Raw genomic sequence first — 9,534 nt, 5'->3', positions numbered from 1 at the left:
CGGGATACGACAAGTGACTGGGGAAGGTTAAGCGGAATGGCTGGCTGCCCCACCCGGCGGGCGCCGCCTCTCAGCCGCCATGGATTGATCTTAATACTGAGAGCGATGGCGGAGAGCAGGAAGAGGTCAGCGGGATGAAAGACGGCATGAACAGTGCGGAGAAATGGAGGGGAACGGCGGGGGACATTAGCGTCGCGTGGGAAGAAGAAGCAGCAGTTCAGGATGGATTAACATGCCAGGGGAGTGTCAGGGTGACTTCTGGAAGGATCTGAGCTCCGTCAGCCACAGCTCCACCGCTTCTGTTTTCACGTCATGTCCCACAGTTAGTACTGCGAGTTATCATTGACATGCTTGTTTTCAGCATCGTCATGCAAGGGGTTGGAAATTTGTGATCCGTTTTAAAATCATTTACAGTATTTGCATAAACTTTATTACATTTTCTTTGCCTTGCAAGTGGAAAATTAAATCCCATTTGCTTTATTAAATCTTTTTCTATCTTAATAACTGCAAATGCCATCAGGGAGTCATGTACAGTGGACCCCTGGTATTTGATGTGTTTAGAGACTACAACTGCCCTCAAATGACAGAAATCTACGAATGTTTGAGACCTCCTCTATAAAAACTTATATCTGTATATGTCAAAAGTTCAAACACCAAATATATTACTATCACAGTGGGAACCTTTGCCTTACCATTGAAGCTAACCTTTATGGTATTCCTTATCTCAACTTTTTAGTGTACAACCAATCAACATCAAGGAAAAATGCCTGGCCCTCTCCAGATTGGCAGCTATTCAAATGTCAGTGTCAAGTAGCATTGCACCTATTTGTATTTGTATTATACTTAAGCTTATCGACCTCTGTTTCCTTCAATTATTTTACAAAAAAGTGTTTAAATGAGCAGATTTTACGTGAATAATTTAGGGTTTTGTTCCAGGGAAAAATTTGCAATAAGGTGGGGATCCACTGTATTTTACATATACTTGTAAAGAAATGATCCAACAATGGTAGTTTGATGTGTTCTTTGCATATTAAAATGAATTGTGGTGAGATATAGATCACTATGTTTTCACTATGTTTTTTTTCCCCCACACAAATTTAAATAAAATGATTTTAAGATATCTGAAATATGCTTGCATGCTAGCAATAGCAGTAGGAGAAATATGGGGGTTAACTGAAGACCCGAGGTTTTGTTCCAACTGTCTGGAAAAAAGTTTTAGTTTTATTAAATTTTTGAAGCTGCAAGAGTTAATTCCTCATAGAACATACAAGAAGTTATGTTTTTGCAGTCATTAAGTAGATATTAATTTGAATCTAACCCAGGCAACAAATATAAATGCAAGTGTGTAAACTTCAAATTAATTTCGATGTAATTTCCTGACTATTAGTTGACAACAAAGTGCTTTCAAAATGTTCCTTGGTATGCATGAATCATGCATCAACCAGCAGTCGTGGGATTCCTATTCCAATATGACTTCACTAAAGTAGGAACTTTGTATTAAGACTGGTTTAAAGTGAATTTTACATTTGATAGCCTACAAAAGGCTAATATGCTACTTTTCCAACCTCCTGCTGTGGCTAGCTGGGCTACTGTGCTAACGTAAGCGTGGAAGTAAACAGGAAGTGAGGATAGAGTTTCAAGAGATTTCATTCGACCTCTTGGGAGCAGTTTTGTAATGGCTCTTGACTAAATGTACAGACAACTTTGAAACAAAAACTGTAACTGTGGCATTACACTAAGGGTGTCCAAACTTTTGGTCATGTGGGCCAAAAGAACCAAAATCAAGCAAATGATTATTTATTTATTTTTTTGTAGGTAAGGAATGTTGTTTATTGTAGACCCAAAACAACAGAGGATTTTGCATGTTTGCATTATTAAAAGAAAGCAATCAAATTTTTGAATTTTAATTTTCAACTGAACAAATTTATTTTCAGTTATAAAAACAGAATTTGGTTTCAAAACACTTGTTTTAAGTGGCCAAGTTAAATAAATTAAATAAAAGCTGATTTGGATACTGTTCTTCCTTAATTTTTTTTTTCAGTATATCCAGTACATTTCCATCCATTGGTCAATTATGTTTTAATTAAGTTGGAAAATTATAATTTTTGCATCTAGATATTAATGAACTTCTGTTTGGTGCATCAGAAGTTGGATTTTAACAGAGAGATGAATCGTATGCCTGCCTGTCAGCAAAAAGTGTTCAGCTGACCCAGTTTGAGCCAACAATTGAAAAGCTGTTTAAGTTACAATAACTGGAATGAATCAGTCTGGAGTGCGCCAGCTGAACACGACTCTTCAGAACAAATTAAACCGTCACCTGCACCAGAAGTTCTCAGAGAAACGTCAGATAGGGACGTAGAGTGGCTGTCAAACAAAATGTCAAGGATATAATTCAGCTGAATTAAGTGTTGTGAATCTGTAACACGATTGTGGTATACTGGTAATCACCATCTTCAAAGAGAGGTGGTCAGAATGGAGGCGGTTGTTTTTTTTTTTTTTTTAGGATGTACAAAAAGAGATGAGTGTTGGAAACAATAATGTGTAGTTTAGTTGGTAAGGCTAACATGGGCTACATTTGGACGTGTGGAAGAATGTGAGTCACAGGAAATGCACTTCTGATAATTACTGGGGAGTCATCCAGGAAGCACAAAAAAATATCTCACCAGTTTTTTGAATGTTACTTCTACTGGGTAGTAATTTGAGTTTATTTAGGGTGCAGCTATGTTCAAAATAATAGCTTTTATTTTTCCAAAATGCCTTTGGAAATCTGCACTGTTCATGCAAAATCATAACATGTATAATTATTTATCAGATTTATTCTCACTTCATAAAAAAGTGAGAGAATAAGGAAGGCGTTGTAAGGCTGCATTCACAGCAGCGCGGTTTTTTCTGTTTTCAATTTACGCTTGTCCGTTTGCCTAGAAAGTACGCTTTGTTTGGGGAGGAGTGAATGTAGAATCAAACTCTAGTTCACTTACAAACCTGGTCTTTGTCTGAACACCAAGCAGACCAGAGACTTTTCCAAAAGCAGGAAATGAACTGTAGCGCAGGGCATTCTGGGTAAATACAACCAAAACAAACAGGTGTGTCTAGCATTAGCAGGAGAAATGGCTCGGGATCTTTTTGCTATTTGGCATGTAGCAAAATACAGACAGGACACAAAAGCAAAAGAGAAATCCCACAACTGCTAAAATCTGATCCCTTTCCATTTTTGTTTACATTTAATGAAGAAGTGTCTTCTTCAGAGGTTCTTGTGCAGCTGCCTTTAGTGGTTCTTGGTGTAGCACCCCCACAGATGAGAACGTGAACAGGTTTTTCACGTTGACTCAGTGTAGTGTGAAAGAGAACCGATCCAGCTGGAAATTTAACAATTGTAACTAAGTCTTCCTGGGTATCAGGTGAAAAAACACTGTAACAAAAAATAGGAGCGTTTTACAAATTCAGACATGTTGTGTGTAATCTGGAAATTTCTCTAAGAATATTTCCTGTTCAGTATAATGTCAGTCATCTATTAGTATTTTAATGAGTTAAACCTGATCAATGATACTTAATGTTTGGTAAATAGGCATTTTCTTGTATGAGAAAATGCAGCTACCTCATAATTCCTGCTTTATAGTCTACTGTGGAATTACTTCAGTGTTTGGAGTTTGCCTGTCAAAATACATGTGACTCCCCAAAGAGAGAAATATTTTTTTTATTAAACGTCTCAAAGAAGACCCAGCTTCCAAACACATTTATGTGTTCAGTGGCAACGGCCAATTAAAGGTGTTTGTTCTCAAACACCTTTCTTTAGTTCCCACAGCAGTAAATCAGTGGAGCTGCTGTCTGGACTCTTTATGGGCCTTCAGAACACCTTGATATCTTTTGTTATTTTGTTACAGTTATCTTCATTGCTGTTCTTGGACTGATTGTTCCCTCGGAGCAGATGCTTTTCCTTGGCAGTACTCCCAGATGTCTGGCTAAGTGATTTACTAACAATTGTAGTTAGTAAATCACTAATCACTGTAAAGTTGTAGACTTTACAACAGTTCTGTTGTAAAGTCAACACTAACTTTAAAGAAGCAGTACTATGTAAAATTGACCTTTTTGAGCTTTATATGATGTTATAATGGTATTTCCTCATCAAAAACTAACCTAGAGTGTTGCCTTGATTCTTTCATGCATGTTTGAGAAATCCTTTGATCTCCCTTGGCAACCATTCAGCTGTGCAAAATGCCTTGGTGGCAAAATTTTCAAGATAACGAACTTAGGCCTCACAGAGTACCCCTACCCCTCTCAGCTCCTATAGACTAGCCAGCAGCAATTAGCAAACACCTGGTGGAACTGCTGAGCTCATTATAGGAGCAACATCTCAGTGAAATGCTTGGTAAAGGGTTAATAGAGGAGCCATGCTGTGATGACTTACTGAAGGAGTTGCTTCAAAAAAAGCAGAAGTTTTTAAAGAAATAGAGACAGATTAGCTAGTGTATGCTGTAGTGTCCGGTGCTTATGAAGATTATATTTGACGAATATTAGACTACAGCTTTTCCTCCACTATTAAAACACAGGGCAGATACACAACAGTGTAGAGGTATTAGTATTTCATTTGGTGGGTAAAGAAGTGCTACAAAATACAATCTAGTGAACTAGTAGGTGGCCCTTTGGGTTAATGCTGCATTAAACACGATTCTTATCAGTTAGGTGTAAATGTCCATCTCTTAGAGAGGTGAGAAAAGTAGAGCTTCAGGATCTGAAATCCCAAATCATCTTGATTTGGGATTTCAAGGTGAAACAACAGCATGTAGCTGCGTCTCCAGTGACTAAGTCATTTCGCAACTCGACATTTTGAAAATAAATTATCTTAATAAAAACACTCCAATTTCTAAAAAACACAACAAAAAAAACCCTCTTGTTTGTCCATAAAAAGTTTTGGTGATAGCATGGGATGTTTTTTTTTTTTGGCCATTGAAATTGGTTTATTTGACAAAACTTTAACTGGAAAACATTTTTTTTTTTCATTTAAAACCTGTCACATGATCAACAAGTGGCACAAACCACAAAGAAGATCACAGGAAGTAGTTGGAGAATCATGGCGACATAACTTATTGTGTGAACAAACTTATTCACATATGATTTTAATTTCTTATTTAATAGAAACACCACAATTGTGAAATTGTTTTTGTATTGGAAAAGTTTTGCACACATTTGTAGCGTGTGTTAGACATGAGGCAGAAACTGGGAGGAGACATTTTGACTGCCTGTATTATAAACAAACCAGGTAAAGACTTCATTTGTCCTTCTGGAACTCTCAAAGTAAAACCAAACACACAATTCAAAGAGATGTTGTGGTCCCCCTTCCTTTCTCCCGGATTGGTGGAGCAGTGGATGGATGAAGGTTCTCTGTTGTCCCCAGAACAACAGGCTCCTCTGGCACCAGCCCAGGGCCCGGCCAACTCCGTCCTACAGACGCAAAGAGACAACTTCAGGGCCAACACTGTAATACGAGACCGACCTGGAGTAATGAAAAATTAATTTCAACAACATCTGATGAAAAATTTAAATATGCTCTTTTAGAGAAGCAGTCAACGACATGCATTCAGTGGGAGTAAACCAGGCTTTTTAACTGTTGAAGCAGTGGCATGAATTATAGAAGAAGATGCATTTCTTCTGCTTTTACTTTAAGCAACTGCTATGCGTAGATAAACGGCTGAAGATTTATGTATTGATATATTTAGACCACTGGACCATGTTGATTAAAATTTTCAGTATATCTTGCAGAAGCAAAAGTTTCTGTGGTATATTGGTACTGTGAAGTGACTTGTTATTCTTTGTTCTTGGGTTTGCAAAGTATTCAGCAAAACTGGGCGAAGCTGGGCTAAATTTGGTCATTAAGCCACTGAACCAGTCTCTTGATACAGAAAACTTCCTGCTCCCACAGAACACCTGGGAGCAGGACGTTCAGATGTCCAAGCAAAAAGCAGCAATCAGCAAACACCTGGTGGAACTGAGCACCTGCTGAGTTCATTATAGGAGCCACTTCTGACTGAAACCCTGTTTCTAAAGGGTTAATAGAGGAGCCATGTTGTGATTACATCCTGAAAGTGGAGTTTCAGAAAGAGCAGGAGTTTTTAAAGGGACGAAGGCCAAATTTCAATGCATTCATCTACAACAGTGATGCCCAAAGTCGGTCGTGGAGGGCCGGCATCCTGCATGTTTTAGTTCTCTCCCTGGTTTAACGCACCTGGATCAAATGATGGCTCATTAGAAGGTCTAAGAAGAACATTGACATGCTGAAAAGATTATGTTACTAGCAGGGAGAGAACTAAAACATGTAGGATGTCGACCCTCGAGGACCGACTTTGGGCACCCCTGATCTACAAAGTCAAAATTCTTTTAAGCTATGTTTTATACAGTATTTTTATTAACAACTGGAAGTAACATAACTTACTTTGCTGTGCTATGAAGTGGCACCATATGCCTGGAAAATACATAATACTGCCCCTATAAATGGCTTTCCAAATTTAAATGTTAGATTGCATTTTGTGCAGATAGAACACCAAAACACTTTTAAGGACTTTATACAGAAATCAAGCACTTTCAAAACTTTGAAAACACTTTTATGAATTACAACCAGTGATAATTTGATTGTTTGAAGATTTGTATAAGCTTGTACAAACTCGGAGCTCTAAGAGTCTTTTTCAAGAAGACTAGAACAAGTGAACTCAAGAACCTTTGACCTTCTAATTCATATCCAACCAAAGCAGCCTCTGATTCATGACATCACCATCTACACTACAGTTCCCATGGCTCTCCTCTCACAACGGAAGGTACAACAGCTTGTGAGTCTGTCAGAATAAAAACATGGAGTCAAACTATTGCTCATTGCGAAAAAGACCAGTAAAGAAAAAAAGACTGAGGAAAAAAGAGGAACAGGATGGCTGCTTCTGATCAGCACTAGAACTAATTCCGTCTCTGTTTCTCTTTAAAATAAGAAAGCAAGTTTTTTATTTTGTTCCTGGAAGTCTGAGGAGGGAGGGAAACATCCTGTCGATGTCCTGAGGGCACAGATCAGCAGGTGATCCTCAGATGCTGTGGGTGCACTCAGCATGTGTTATTAAAAGCATTACAACATTTCCACCAGGACTTCCCACCGTGCACAGAAACGAGCCACCACCGCCTCCCTCCTGGACGTGAACCTGCATATCTCATCTGATAATGACAAAGAGAGAGGAAGTCCAGTCCTTACAGGATTGGTGCAGAGCTAATTTGAAGCTCATGTGGAAGAGCACAATATGTGTGGATGACTGAAGCAAAAGGGCACAGTCTGGACTCATCGTGGAACCTGTTGTGTTCCTCAGCAGAAGCCTTCTGGAATCAAAGGTCATCAGTCTGCCAGTGGGAGTGACTTCATGTGGTGATTTATTTCTCAGTGTACAGTAAACTGGATGCACTGCTGATGGCAGTATTCACCATGGATTGTTGGGGTCAGAGAGCAAAGATCCCTGCCTGCTACCACTGTACAGAGGATCACAATTAATCATTTAACTCTTCACATCAAACACCAGTGTCTGGTGCATGTATTTTTGACACTAAATGGCCCAGCAGAATGAGGCCATTGACTTGAAAAGCATTACTTTAACATGTATTAATATAAATCTAAATATACATCTTTTATGAGCATTACAACCTAGCTGGGAGTACATTTGTTGCTTAATATTATTTTACGTTAAAGCAAAGGATCCCTCATATTTGGCGACATGTTGAATTTTAGTTCTGCAACAAGTTTAAATCTGTTTCTGCTGTGCAAGACTGATATATCTTTGCTAATCAGACTACAAATAATAGTGGAACTTTGCAGAAGGTGAGAAATTGGGAGGTGGAGGGTTAATTATTGTTATCTAAGAAGAATTTTATTGTGAGGATCATCTCAAAGTATNGGTTGTGGGTGGAGGAAGACTATAACAAGGAGTCTGTAAGAGTCACCACTGCCTTAAAGTGATGTTATAGTGATCTTTAGAACAGTCTAGATCAGAATCAAGAGTGTTCTGACCTTTCAGTGTTTTACAATTTGTGCCATAAAATTAACAGAAACTGGAAATATTATGTACAGAGACTTTAAACACAAATCTACATCATTCCATCAAATTTTAATCCAAAAAAGCATGTCTACATGTGAGCAGACTCAGGAAAACGTGATAAATCAAACATACAAAATTAGTACATAAAAACCTTTCAGAAAGCAAATACAGTATTTTTTGGCAAACTGATTCATATTCAGATACATGTTCAATTTGAAAACATTAAAATGTATTTCATCTATAAGGCAAACAGATAAAAATAAAAAGAAGATATTTGTCATTTTCAAATAAGTCAAAAAGAAAAGGTAAAATGAAAGTAACTTTAAAAGATCTGATGAACTTTTAAATAAAAAATTAATGAATAAATTCAATAAATTCAGAGAATTAAATTTTTTATAAACTTAATGACCGCTTTTCTGATTTATGATCATGGTTATCACCAGTTTTTCTGAACATCAGTTCCAGCAGCATTTTTCTTCTGACAAATAATTAGTTGAGATTAGTAAAGATTTCCTAAGCAGTGATAGCCTCCATGACTGGAGAGAAACGGGTAGCGGCAGCACCCAGACAAACTGCACCATAATCAAAACAATAGACCAGATGACAAAGTATCACTATAAAGACAGTTGTTCTCTGTTCAGTGAAGAAATCACTCAATGGTGAACTCCCAGCAACAATCATGGAAAGCAGAGGAACTGAAACTAAAACACACATTTCCCCAGTTGGACTTGAATTCACTTCTGTTTATGTCAGTTTAATGAACTCAGCTGAGTCTCCATTATGATAAAACCCAAGTCCAGCATGTTGCGACTGGTTGAATGTGGTCTAGACTCTGTGGAGGAGAGTCATGGTTTCAGAGATACTGTAGAAAGACAGAATACCTGCTGTATGATCCAGATACACTCCTAGTCTGGAGGAAACTGGACCTGACACACAGATTTTATAACATTATGATAAAATATGTATATTTGATTATGACAAAATAAAGACCAGGATTTGTCATTGTATCCAAAATCACTTTCATCTCCTGATCTGCTGATATTGTTGTATGAAACTACTACTTCAACTACTTCTCTCCACTCCACCTCCCAGTAACAACGTCCAGTTAAATTCTCTTTACTCAGGACCTGAGAACGAGTAAATCTGTCTGGATGTTATGGCCCCTGGCCTCTTGAGGCTATGCAGGCTACCTTTTTGTTATGCAGGTTCAGCTGTGAGAGAACACCTTCCTGATTGGCTGCCTGGAGGCTGTAGGAAAGCAGCTACACCATTGGACCAGCAGAGGATTGTCAAGCCAATCAGATGTTGATGAGGCCACCTGCACCCTATAAAAGGCTCCTGAATCCATTAGTGATGGGCAAATGAAGCCTCATGAAGCAATGAACCTTTCCATCCCTTTGCTTTGCAAAAAGGTTTGTTACTCGATGCTTCATTCATTGCTCTATAGTGACATCTGCTGGTGAAACTGTAACAGTCT

This window comes from Poecilia formosa, unplaced genomic scaffold, assembly GCF_000485575.1.
Source record: "Poecilia formosa unplaced genomic scaffold, Poecilia_formosa-5.1.2 Scaffold294, whole genome shotgun sequence".
Classification (NCBI taxonomy): Eukaryota; Metazoa; Chordata; class Actinopteri; order Cyprinodontiformes; family Poeciliidae; genus Poecilia; species Poecilia formosa.
The sequence above is the reverse complement of the archived record's forward strand: the minus strand, read 5'-3'. Positions refer to the sequence as shown.